General features: G+C 38.7%; 1 long non-coding RNA gene across 1 annotated transcript in view; it reads right to left on the minus strand.

Annotated features, from left to right (window-relative positions):
• LOC139004089 (uncharacterized) overlaps nucleotides 1-14210 on the minus strand; it is a 637181-nt gene that overhangs the window by 87898 nt on the left and 535073 nt on the right. The window contains exon 7 of the long non-coding RNA XR_011470331.1: nucleotides 5618-5697. This is a non-coding gene — a long non-coding RNA (uncharacterized lncRNA). The remainder of the gene's footprint in view (nucleotides 1-5617; nucleotides 5698-14210) is intronic.

The following is a 14210-nucleotide window of genomic DNA, read 5'->3' on the forward strand; positions in this document are numbered from 1 at the left end:
CAGAGAAAAGGAGACTGAAATGGAGACAAGATTACTATATTCCAGCTTAAGCAAGTCACTTACCTCTTTAGGCCTTAATTTATTCTTCTGTTGAAAGATGGCAGGGGAAGGGAATCTGGAGGGCCGGTGAGTGAAGGGATCTCTACAATCCCCTTCAGTATTACATTTCATGTGCAAAATTAATTTTCTTTATGTACTACTTTCATCAGCTTCCTCCCCTACTCAGCAACCTTTAGTGACTCCCCATTTTCATAAATTCCAAGTATAAAAGCCACTGCCTTTCAGAACACTCTTTGATCCACTGCAGCGTTCTTGCCCTATCTGATTCCCTCTATAGTCTTTCCACATGATCTCTCATTCCCCAAACCACTGGTCTAGCCCAGTTTTCTCCTGAGCCTGATGCTGCTTCCTTACTCATGAACCTGACACATGGTGGGCACCCAGTGAATGCTTAGTGGCTGGGCTGTAGTGAACCAGTCTCTCCCCCACTATCCACACCCCATCCTGGTTTCTGAAAAACAGATTGGGCCTCTCCCCAGCTGGGAGGCTGGCCCTGGTCCCTCTAAATTGCATAATCATGTTCTTCTTTAATCCTCAGGTTTTATGTTGAAACACACCATTTAGGGCCTACAGTCATGACCTCTTAATTATGTTAAACGTGTGTGGAAACTTTAATCTACTTATTACAAGTAGACATTCTGAAGACTAATAGCAAGTTTTCTATTTCTTCATAATTACCACCCCACCTAACCCCATGCTGAATCCTTGATAGGCACTTAGGAAATATTAAATTGATTGGTTTAGAGGTGCTCTGAGAGCATTTTCTCTACCAGGGATAAATTTCATCCATATCATACAATCTCCACTTGGCAAAAGGCTCATCTTTCAAGGAGAAACTTAAATGGCAGCTTAGTGTGGCTTTTTCCTCTCCATCACTAGGCTAAGCTTGTCTTTTCTTATATATGTCTATTGTCACTTATCCTTTTGCTATTCTTATTTGTTTATACATCTGTCTCCCCACCAAAACAATGAGTTGTTTTTCTTCAGGAAAAGAGACACATTTCACTTTTGTTGTATTTCTATGCCCACTACTGCTCTTATATTATAAGAAATGTCAAATACTGTTGAATAGATGTATAGAATGAATGCCCATACTTTTAGGAAAAGACTGAATTTTTGCTATGTGTTCACTCTCTCTCTCTGAAAACTCCAGAAGCAATTTTTGACAATATGAGATGAAGGACTAATGTGAGGCTTGACACTAAATTTATAAGTTCATGTTCTAAGCTATATATACAGAGTCAGGGGATAGGTTCCTAGTATCTATGCCAATTCTGCCCCCTAATTACCTTTAATAGATCTGAGTTGGCAATGCATTCTTGTGGTTTTGAAATCCACAATTGACAATCTTAAGTATTTAAAACCCATTATTTAAAATTAGCAGAGTTAAAATATTAGAAAGTACAAAGAACATACTTGTTAACAATATTTTCTCCTGGGGTGGTCCATAGATTGCTATGAGACTTAAATTGCTTCTTTTAACACCGCACGTGTACCTTTCGTTATTACCTACCTTGAAGTTAGTTTATTAATGTATTGCTTCTACTCTCTATTGGATACATATTCTTTGAGAGAAGGGAGAGTTTTACATGTCTCTGTTCTCTGTAGCATGTGGCACAATAATTTCTATGGGATCGGGGCTAAGTAAACAGCTACTGTATGAATCTATTAAGGACCATATTCCAAGTTTCTGATGACTATTAAAGCTGAGCAACATGAAAGAAATTTCTCTTATCAAAGTGTCAGCAATGTTTATCCCTTTCCTGAGCAACTAGTTTGTTTTACATAATGATTTTAACAAGTTGTGTTATTGCTTCCATTTCTTCTCTTAAAATTGTCCCCTAGACACCTGAGAACCAACATGGCGAAGCACTCACAGGAAGTTCATGGGACTTCAAGGTACAATTTCATATACAAAATTCTGTCTTCTTTTCCTATCTTTATTTTCACTTTATATAATTTCTCCTAATAATTTCAGTTTGGTATTACCTTGCTAAATAATGGGCATCTTTGTAAGCTGTCTTCAATTACTTTCAGGCCAAACAGATATTCATGAACATAAATAAACAGATGCATACATGAAATAAATATAAATATCAAATCTAATATTTCCTGGATTAAAATTAATTCTTGATTAAATATAAATCCCTGATTTACTGTTAATAAATATCCTTAAATTGTTATTACTAAATAACAATTTTAGTTTACATTATAGATTACTCATAATTTGGATTATGCTTAAGAAATATATTTCACTTCTCATGAAATCATCTGATCTTACTACTGCACACTTATAACTTAGCTAGTGGCTTTACAAGAGAAAAGGTAGGATGATAAAGTAGATAATAATTGTCTTTGAGATTATCTTTGTACTTTTAAAACTTGGATGCAATAATGGCTAGCACAGCACTTACCATGAGCTAGCATTGTATTAAGAATGTGTCATCCTCATTTAATCCCCACAACAACCCTAAGAGATGACACTATTATTATCATCCCATACTATTGTTATTGATGAGGAAACTGAGGCACTCTGAGCTTCAGTAACTTGCCCAACATCACACTTTGAGTACATGACAGAAATGGGATTGAAAGTCAGGCTGATGAGCCCAGGTGGTGTGCTTAAGGATTTTGCTGGTTGCCTCAACTATTCTGGGTCTTCCAAGTTCTTAAAATATCAGTAAGGTAGCACTGAAATATTAGCTTCCAGTATTGTCCAGAAACCATCACAAATAATAAGGGGAAAAGGCAAACCAGTTGATCAGTTATACTGCAAGTAAAGACAATTTGCCCCCAAATAATCCACTCTGTTCCTTAAGATGACATCTCCCAGTCTTTGCCCCTCTCGACCAGACAAAGCATTTATGATGGTGCATTAATATAAACTTTGTGGATTTTCTTAAAATAAATCCAAACATTATTTAAATGAAAGGGATTGAGAAAAGAGTTTTCCTTTATTCTTGGTAGCAAAATTATTCATTGCCTGCTGCTATTATAAGTCATGTGTTGCTTCAGTCAATACTGCCTGGGGCAGGCTTGGGCTTTATTTGCCATCTCTGTGTTTGAGCCTTGAAATGAGGTTATCGATTTATGATCAGTATAACTCCTGGCTGAGTCCTGGATGTTATGATACCACTAATATAGCGTATTGAGGAAATCACCTGCTATCCCTCAAGGCAGAATCTACATCTTGCTCATTTTTGTGTCACTCCAGCACCTAGCACATAATAAACACTCAATGAATATATGCTGGCTGAGTGACTGGATTCATAAATTATTCTCTGGGTATAGATTTTAAGTTTCTAATGGATAGTCTCTGTTTACCACCTTATAGAGTGCTAACACTGAATAGCATGGATATGATCAAGTGAATGAACTACTTACAGTTTTAAGATAAATGGTGAGAAGTGTTTATGTGTTGCTGAACTCATATGCTAGAAGACACGTGAAAATAAGAGCTCTGCCAAAAACAAAAATTTGCTTTAAACCCCATATATTCTATTTCATAAGGAACCAACTTCTTCATCATTAATTAACAAGAAATCTGGCCGTTTTTTACTTCCTCAGTAACATAAAGGAGTATTAAGCTCTCACATACTCCCTGTTTTAAACCTTCATTACCTTAAATACAAAGGGACTCCTAGGTATATGGATCTTAGATAAATAAAAGACAGTATATATTTCTCTAGAGCATTAGTTGAAAGAGGTCTATCATTTTGTTTAGCAATAAAGGGCTCATTCTGATGCCATACAGAGGAGGTTTCATAATAATAAGTGTGGTTGAGGTAGGAAAGACAGTTCCAATTCACCTGGAACCAAGATCCAGATATATCTGGCTTTTAGCTTTAGAAGAAACTCCTGTCCATTAAGCTATAGACATCTGGCAATTTACATAGGGAATAAAGAATTTCCTGAAAACTTTCAAAGCATATTTCTAAATGTGGACCAAACTCATGCAGAAATGCTTAGAGGACTGAGTTGGTGGGGAGCCATAGGGAGTCATAGTGCCAGCAGGACTTTGAAGAATCTCTGGGGGAAAGTGTTCTGAGAGGAACAAGACAGGCATGACCAGCCTACCTCAGCCATGGGACTGAGAGTGAGTGGGAGGGGATCCAGGCACAGTGGCCAGTTCTAGTGCAGCCTGTGACACCCCTAGTGCCATGTGTGAGCTACACCATCCCCCTGTTCACTACAGAGGTGCCCCTTTAACATAGTAGAATGCCAAAGCCAGGAAGCTCTTCCCTTCTCACTTTCCAGAAGACCACCACCTATGGAAAATGGGCACAGGGGGTTCTAGGTCTAGACTGCTGGGCAAGGATCTCATCTTCAGATGGGCAGTGGCTGATGGGGAGAGCAGCAGGGATCTGGAGTAAGGGGAGCCCTGGACTGGATCTGTGAGGGCACATGAGGAACCAGTCTATCTGGTGTAGACTTTGCAGAGAATGACATACCTATTTGAGTGAGTGGGGCTTATGGCCAGCAAACTATGTCTCTATCCACTACAAAATTCAAGTTCAACTCTAAACGTGAAATCACCTGTACCTGTTGAAAGAGAAACCTAAGAACATTCAGTTTATAAATTTTTCTGTATGATAAAATAAATAAAATTACAAGTTATTATATATCCTTGACTGTCATCATGCTTTACGGTTTCACAAACCATATTTCATTTCTTTCTTAGAACATTGTGAAGGAAACAGAGCCTGCATTATCCCTAATAGATGAGGAACTGAGGTTCTGAGACACAGAGATTTAACCTTGATCATACAACTCATGTAACTTCAGTGGCCATACAGTTCCACGAATGAAGCATCTCTGTGTGTTATTCACGCACTGACCCACAATGCATTGACCTCTTGTTTTAGGAGCTCATGAGTACTGACTGATAAACCATGATGCCAAAGTTGGGGGCTAGTTGGAGGAAAGGCAAGGCTGCCATTCCTGCAGATATATGGAGGATTAACTCGTCCAACACAGATCCCTCTCCCAAAGCAACCTGTGATGCTGTCTTTCCCTTTCCTTTGCTTCCTCTTCCCCTTCTCTCTCCAAACAGATACCAAGGACATCCTGTGGTGGCTGGTGCTGGGAGCATAGTGGCTATTTGAAGAAGGAGGATAGGGAGAAGAAAGAGACAGCGGGAGAAGTATATGACTGGCAGAGAGCAGGTAGAACTGGAAGAAGTCATACCACCTCTCCCCACTCCATGCTCTTTAAAAATATTCCTATTTTAAAATCTCATTTAGCAAAAATGTGTAAATTCAATTAACTGAACACAGTAATGTACTTACTGGATACAGAAAGCCATGGCAACATTTTTTTTCAAGTCAACAAACAACACAACCCATCTGTAAGGTCAGCCAAAACAAAGACCCCATGAACTCTGCAGGAGTAACTGGGTTTTTAGCATTTTCTTTTCCTTCTTCCTCATTTTTAGAGCTAGTTGCCCTTTCCCACTTTTTCTCTATGTCCATGGAAGTCAGTCCACCAAAACAACGCACATAGGCCAAGCAGGAAGCCATGCAGGCTTATAGGGCCAGCAGGCCTCGGCATCACTCACCGTTGGGTCTGCCCCCAGTGCTCTGCTCAGGACTGGAAGAAACCAGGGAGGGGAAATACCTTCCAACTGATTGCTCTGTCCTAGAGAGAAAAACAGATAAGATGAAGGTTGCCAGGGGCAGCTAGATTGGCAGAGACAGCTTGGCTCCTAAATACTGCAGAGGGAGGTTTACACCAGGGTCACGTTGAGTGCTTCTTACTTACTGAACAAAAGAAAAAGGTTGTCCCCATCCTGGTACCAGGTGGAGGCTGCCTGTCTCTGCTCCTGTAGTGCAGGTAATTCTCCCACCGTGAAATAAAGGTCAGAGGTGCTGGTTGCAGAAGTCTGATTAAAGAGGTGGGGTGAGCACAATGAGCTTTGAGGAGTGAATCAGAGCCAGCCCTCACTACAGCTATTAGACAAATTCTGTTCCTCCGACATTTACAGAGTGCCTGCCCCATGCAAGGCACTGTGCCACGAATTAAAATTTTAAAGGAATTCGTACAACCTCTATTACCTTTCATCAATAACCCCTAGGCAGGTAGAGTTACTCTTGCTATTAAGCGATATGCTCAGGCCCAAAAAGGTTCTGTGGCAGCGATGATGCAGGGAAGTCCCTGAGCCTGGCTGCCAGTTGCTCACTTATGAAGAAGGCAAGTCTTTCAACCTCTTGGGCTTCAGTTCAACAGCTATAAAGAGGAGGGTTGACCAGTTAGTCTCTGTTAAAGACTTCTGATAGTTAGTTCCTTATCCTTTGTAGCTAACATTTGTTGAAAACTGTTAACATAAAGTGGGTACCCATTTTATATATAAGCATATTTCTAACATTCTATGATTTGTTAAAGTCCATACTCTCAAAGTAATGCACACTAATTTCATATTTTATTATACTTACACTGAATTCTATATTTTTATATTAAATTATTGGTATATAAGAAATAAGGAAAGCAAATTTTCATTTCCCCCCTCAATTGGCATTTCTTTAGTCAAAACTCTCTCCCCTATTCCTTGCTATTAGTTTTGCAGGGAAGGTGGAATTTGAGCCAGAGCACCAAGACTTGCAGAGTCATTTTTATTGTTGTTATTTTTGGTTTTAATAGAAAAAAATACTTGCAGTGAGAAGACCTTTTCAGTTCTTCCTAGGGGTCCTTCAAAAGGTTTTCAAGCTTTCCACGAGTAAGAGTCTAAAATGCATTCTTTTAAAAATCCATTGTAAATAGGTCTCATGATCTATATATTGTTCTCAGCTGCTACTATACATTTCGGTGGCAGTTTACATTTGTAAAGGATTTTATAATTATTTAGCTGACTCTGGTGATAACCTCCTAAATTAAAGCTCAGCTTCGGTAATGGATGTTTTGACTCCACTTGCCAAGTCCACTAGCAGGAAATGAGTGAAGACCTCTGGTTGGGGAAAGACCTTTCTGTGTGTTTCTAGCAGGGAAACTGTCAACACATTTAATTGAGATTTGAGAAATGGGTAGCAAAATAGCAGTGAATGATGGCATTTGCAAATTAGTTGAGGCCAAGTGAATTTTTGCCTGGAGTGTTCAGACTGAAAAAAATAAATATGAGGGAAATCAATATTAAAGGAGAGAATCTTTCTTGTTGCCCTGCTGATTTTCCATGAATTAAGGTGTACATAATTGATTCCGCTTAGAAGTCCCTGTCTTTTATTTTTTTATCCTTTAAGGGTGTCTGTCAAATCTGATGTGAGATGTAGGTGTAAGATAAGATGTAGTAGAAATAATCTTTGAACTTACTCTACTGATCAAAGTAAGGGGCAACCTGTATCTCCCCCTACTTAGATTTCTTCTTCTCCAGGGAGTCATTTCAAATGTTTCCAAAAGTGGAGGGGAAAGGTTTCCATTTTCTTCACTTTCTGCTGTGATACAGGCAAAACCATCAATACCCATTTCTGCCAGTAGCTGACACTCATGGTTATCCATGAACGTACCCAGTGCTCTATTCTCCATGAATTATTGTGCATTTATAAAATTTAAGTATGTGAGGTCAGTACAAAAGTAATAAGCTTTGAAATAATGTTAGATAATGAAGGCTGTATTTTAGACATAATCACCTCTATCATATATGTCTGGCAATCTGAGTTATATAACAGTTCTCTTTATCTCAAGTGTAACATATTTAATTTAGATTTTTTCGAGAAGTTGCCATATATTTAATACTAATCTATCTTTGAGAAAACATTTTATATTTTCCAGATAACACAATACAGTCTGTTTTGCCTTAATAATTACTTAAAATCAGACAAACTTCGTATCTATATGGCAGTATGATTGAAAACCTGTTTGTCCTTTTATATTTGCATATATGTAGAGAATATGCATACATCTAACATGTAAAGGTTAACATTTTTACTGATCATTCTGAAATTTTCTCTGATCATACTCTACTAAGTTATAGTAAACATTAAGCTCAACAAAGAGTGGGAATTGTTTCTTCTTGCGCCTAATTTGTCCTTGACTACAATGATAAATGAAGAGGAAAAAAGAAAATAATCCTTGTCATAAATGACAACTGATTGAACTTTTTTCCTTTCTTTCCAAGGCCTGTGGCTAAATTCTAGAAAAAACTAGACTACATGGATAGTTTTATTATCAAAATTTTCACTGTGATTCTATTCAGCATTTACACGGGGTATGTATCTTTATAAAATCATATTGTGTTTTCACTAAAAATTAGATTTATTTACTATTCTGATAAAAGGCCTCAAATTTTTCAGTGCAATTTTTGGCCATTGAGCTTCAGGAAACACCCCTAAATTTGTATGCCATATCAGGTATGAACTAGTCATTTCCCCATCTTCAACAGACAAAGAGAAAGAAAAAATGGATTTTGGGGCGGGGGGGGGGGGGCGGGGGGAGGGATGAAACACATCTCATTTTTACATGACAAAGTAATTTTTAGTCCCTGAAAATGCTTTGAAAATGCATTAGGCTTTAAATTACCATAATTTTCACCCACGCCCGTGTAAGAAAAGGGAAGCAAAAGAGAAAGGAATCATAAAAATCTCAGGGTAGTGCATTCTTACTTTATTACCTCGTTGTTTCCAATCCCTGCATGAGTTCCCAGCACTTCTACTTTACTCCTACCCTCATTCTTCTCCAATATGCTTCACATTGATTTTTTTTTCTATTCTCTGCTGACTGCACAGTCTAAAAATGCTTTGACCTTAAAGTCAAGGTCAAGTTTGCATTCCTGGAGTAAACAAGCAAGAGAGATGGAGAAGAGGAGAACTTAAAATCATCTAACCAAGAAAAATTATGGAGCAAAAATATGTCTTCTAATAAAAGAAAGAAAGAAAGAAAGAAAGAAAGAAAGAAAGAAAGAAAGAAAGAAAGAAAGAAAGAAAGAAAGAACAATGTCTCTCTCTTCTGGGATTTCTTTTTCTTCTATATTTGGCATTCAAGGTGAGGAGCATTAATATAAGCTGCCAGTGAAACGAGTGAAATTTCCCCCCAAGTATTATTCGTGAAGGAGCTAGTCTGGCATTAAATATTCCGATCGCTTTGCAGAATAATAGATATGATAGAATGAAAATTTCCAACCCATACTATTCTGCTCAAGTACTATACTGGAAAAACAAAAACTACACATTATGGCTCCAAGAAAAAATTTAATAGATTAGTGCTGGAAAGATATACTTTTAAAAAGCGTTAAGTTTGAATAATCTTCTAGAATTTTTGCAAGTTTTTAAAAACATCATCTCTGTCCCAGGGCATAACTAGAGTAATTTAATAGTTAGCCACTTAGAAAGATAGTATTTCTTGAAATGTTCCATTTATAACAAAGACAGAAGAACAACTATAATCATAAGAACATATTCCTTCTTTTCTTATCCTCGTCTGAAGCAAAGGGTCCCCACAACCAGAGGAAGGCGTTTTAAAACTTCAGTGTGATGCCTCCAGTGTGGACATAGTTATTCAATGCAGAGTTAACTCAATTGGACTTCTGGGAGATCTACTTCTTTATAAAGGCCCTGCAGCGAAATACCATGTCTCTTTTGAGAGGCCTTTTAATTTTAAGTGAGGTCCATACATAAGCCTTTTCATAATATGTCTTAATTGTAATGTGATGTGATGTGATGTCATCCAGAAAGCAGTTTCAGTAACTGCTCTGGATGCCCAGTTTGGCTCAGACACATATTTGCATCATACAGTGTGTCTCAGGTCTCTATCCACTGAAAGCACATTTCCACTAAGATTAAAAATCTCCATATCTTCTCTGATGAACAATATTGGTGCCCTGTTCTTCACTTTTCAGTAGAATCTAAGTTTGTCTAAATATTCACCTTTCCTTCTATAAACATGAACCTCAACTCCAGGTCAACCTCAATGGACTGTGGCTAATTCTATATTTTTAGTCAGAAATTGATTTGGGAATAAAAATGTAATGCAACGCTGGACAAGGAAATGTGGGGAAAGGCTGTTAGGGGGGATTCTAGAAAAGGAAAGAAAAGACTCTTTCTTCTTTACCTGGGTGTTACTGCCCACAAACGTGCTGTTTAAAACTGATCCAGCCTGCTTCCTACCAATCTGAAGATGAAACAAACAAAAGGAGAGCAGGGTGGAGAAAATACTTAAGGAAGAAACTTGATATCGTTGAGGCACAGTGTCACCCAGCCCGGAGGTCCACCTTACTTAGGAGTTACTTGTCTATGAGAGACATTAGTGTGATTGTTATTTAAGACCTTTGGCATCTGGGTTTCTATTATTTGCAGCCAGTAACATGTTAACCAATTTCTCTTGGTTTCATTCCATTGCTCCTACCTTCTGAGCTTAAACCTTTCAGAAGAGAAATTCCCAAACTATTGCTTACCCTCTTATTTAATTTGAAACTTTCTGTCACAACCATAGGAAAGAAGATAAATTTACAGGAAGTAACACAAGATGATTTAACAACATGGAGACATTAATTCTGAAATTCCTGGCCATGTTTCCGGCCAGTGGCAGGCTGATGAGAGAAGGTGTGAAGAACAAATCATTCAAATGACCATCGTTCATGCAACATGAGCTCACACAGACTATGACCAGTATATTGTCATGCCAGGAGACAAACAAAATTCCAGTTTCTCTCCACACCTTTCCCAAACCTGCCATCAGGTTTTCTTCCCACCAGTGAAATCCCTGGGCAAATTCCACAACTCTCTGCTTACTTCCAGGTACTAGAAAAACTTTTCAGAAATTTAAAATGTCCAATCCAATCAAATATCAAAACTTCAATCTCCAATTCAAATCTTATTTCCTTCCCAGCACAGGTCTGTTTGTGGACCCTTCTATACTGTCAAATGCCCCTGCATAGGATGAATGTTCAAAATACCAGGGGCTCACACAGACGGCATTTCCTGATGCTTGTGAAACATTCTCTGGCTAATCTCTTGCAAAACCCTCTCTCCTACCCTTGGGAAGTCCTTGGGATCCCTTCACCCCAGCAAGCATCCCTTTCGTGAGGTCCTCTCCAGATAACTTGTGCTACCTTGCGCGGCATCCATGTGTCCCACAGGAAAAGAAACACACCCTTCCCTGCCACGTTCTCAAACTGCAGGCACAGTTGCCCTCTGGCCTCGCTCTGCCACTCAGTACATCTTCAGCCCTTCTCATGCCTTCTGATTTCTCCTGGAAAGAATCAGGCCCCAGTGTTGATGCTGCTCAAACCCTAGAGCTTACTGCCAATAGCCGTTAACCACATGGGCTTTGAGCACTTGAAATCTGGCTGGTCCAAATTGAGATCTCACACAGTTAATATAAAAAATTAAATTATACTGTGGCTCTCATGATATTTGCATTGGTTGGCTCTATTCTAGAGCCTTGCAACTCAAAATGTGATCCAAACTATCAGTCTTGGCATTATCTAGGAGCCTCTTAGAAATAAAGATGCTTGGGCTAACTGCAGTGCTCAGAATGGGCATTTTAATCAAGTCTCCAGGTAAAGCTCTCAGCCACTTCATCTGAGGTCTGGGCACTCCGTGTTTACCTTGAACAGCCTGTTACCAATTTGTGACCAAAAAAAGTACAGAAATTAAGAGTACCATTCAGAAAAATTTACAGCACTGATGTTACTATTAAGGGTGTGTGATTGGTTGAAGTTTATTTTTTATTCTTTATTGATTAAGGTATTACATATGTGTTCTTATCCTCCATTGCCCCCCCATGCCCCCGCTCATACCCTCACCCCCCTAGTGTCTGTGTCCATTGGTTAGGCTTATATGCATGCATACAAGTCCTTTGGTTGATCTCTCCCTCTTCCCCCCACCCTCCCCTGCCTTCCCTCTGAGGTTTGATGGTCTGATCGATGCTTCTCTGTCTCTGGATATGTTTTTATTGTTTATGTTGTTCATTATATTCCACAAATGAGTGAGATCATGTGATATTTATCTTTCTCTGACTGGCTTGTTTTGCTTAGCATAATGCTCTCCAGGTCCATCCATGCTATTGCAAATGGTAGGAGTTCCTTCCTTTTTACAGCAGCATAGTATTCCATTGTGTAGATGTACCACAGTTTTTTAATCCACTCACCTGCTGATGGGCACTTAGGCTGTTTCCAAATCTTAGCTATGGTAAATTGTGCTGCTATGAACATAGGGGTGCCTATATCCTTTCTGACTGGTGTTTCTAGTTTGAATTTTTTTATTTCATTTTTCTACAAATTCATTTTTATTCAATTTTATCCAATATCAGGCCACTGTGAAGCATTGTACTAGAGAACACATTTAAAACTCTCCCAAGAAATGCCTCCCATTCTGTAAGACAGCATCTCACTGCTGGCAAGCATTTCTTTCCTCACTGTCCTTTCTCAAAAGATGTCTCCTGAAGTGACCTCCCTTAAATTGAGATGAGATCACATAGCTGCTTACCACGCCACATTGCTCTCTATTCCTACAATTTCCTTTAAGTCACTATCCTCTAATAAACCGGCTGTTAAATGTGTTCTTTGAAGTGAGTGTTGTTCACAATTGGGCCACATCTCAGCTTGTCCTATGAGGAACTTACCTAGTGTCTCAACTGTCACTGAAACAACTGTTGCTAGTTGTCCTCAGTTTTGGACTTTAGCCCAAATTCCAAAGCAATAGGAAAATTCCCATTCCACATCCTATCCAGTACAAGACTGCCAACGTCTCTGGGGAACCTATTTTGGGCTTCAGCAATTTTTGGTTTTGTTTATGGTTTGTTTTGGGTTTTTTTTATGGGGGGGGGGGGGTCTGTTGAAACAGTCTTCCAATTTCCCATATTGGTTGAAGTAGTCATGACAATTGATCCCACTTTGAAAGTTTTAGTTGGAATAATCTATAATCTTTCTGAACTATTATACCCTATGTTTCTTGCAGACATGCCTAACACATTCTATTAAGATATAGAAATACTTGAAATACATATCACATGTTCCTGGCAAACAGGCATTTTAGACCTCTTTTTGGTCAATTTAATGACCATAAGCAGTTCACTCTTTCAAGCAATCATATGGCTTATTTTGTAAAAAAGAGACTCTTTATTAAATGAACGATCACTTCCAGCCAGGCTGGTGTTGCTCAGTGGTTGAGTGTCAAACCAGGAGGTCAAGGTTTGATTCCCAGTCAGGGCACAGGCCCTGGTTTCGGGCTCAATCCCAGTGTGGGGTGGGCAGGAGGCAGCCGATTAATGATTCTCTCTCATCACTGATGTTTCTCTCTTTCTCTCTCTCTCTCTCTCTCTCTCTCTCTCTCTCCCCCCTCTCTCTTCCTCTCAGAAATAAATAAAAAATATATATATTTTAAAAAAACTCACTTCCAGGTTTTCCATTTGAACCATATAAACACAGATTCCCATATGCCAAGTTTGTGTCAAGAAAAATGCACCTGAGTTATCATTGATATTCATTTAAATATTTTATTAATGATTTTAATATGTAGTGGAAACCACATTTAAATAAAGCCCTAAATATTCCATAATTTCCTAATGGCTTTTTTTAGAACTTTGCTTCTTGTCATGACACTTACAATAGATTCATGAGTATAAGCAATTCAATTTAATTTTTAAAAATTCAATGGATATTTATTGAATCTTTAATATGCACTAGGCACCCTACTACAACCTAAGGGTACAAAAATGAATGAAATATGGTCCTCCCCATGTGGATAGCAGAGCCTGGCAGATGAGACGGACTCCTACACAGACAATACAGCGCCATGTCAGGAACTATGAACATCATTACCTGCAGGTTTCCGTGGGAGTCGGAGGCAGGGGCCCTTAGCTCTTGAGATTTGGGCAAGGCTTCCTGAGGAAAACAATGCCCAAACTAGAAATGGGTGGAATCATAATACATTTTTCAGGTTAAAATTTAAAAAAAAAATTCAGGGCAAAGGGTACTTTATGATCACATACCCAGAAGGCATATAGGAAAGCCCACCATTCCTAGAGCTTTGTGAGGTAAACTGAGGCTTGTGACTTACACTCAGGAGTGTGAACAGAACTTAACAGGTGTCACAGGCTGTGAAAGTGTCCCACACTCCCAGCATTGTAGATGTCAGTTTGTTTCTTCTCTGGGATAATTTTGCAATGGTTTCCATAGAAGATATTTAACATCAATCTCTGTTGATTTCAAGCTTACATGCAAAAAT

This window comes from Myotis yumanensis, unplaced genomic scaffold, assembly GCF_028538775.1.
Source record: "Myotis yumanensis isolate MYYU_CA2020_CCGP unplaced genomic scaffold, mMyoYum1.0.hap1 SCAF_2, whole genome shotgun sequence".
Taxonomy (NCBI): domain Eukaryota; kingdom Metazoa; phylum Chordata; class Mammalia; order Chiroptera; family Vespertilionidae; genus Myotis; species Myotis yumanensis.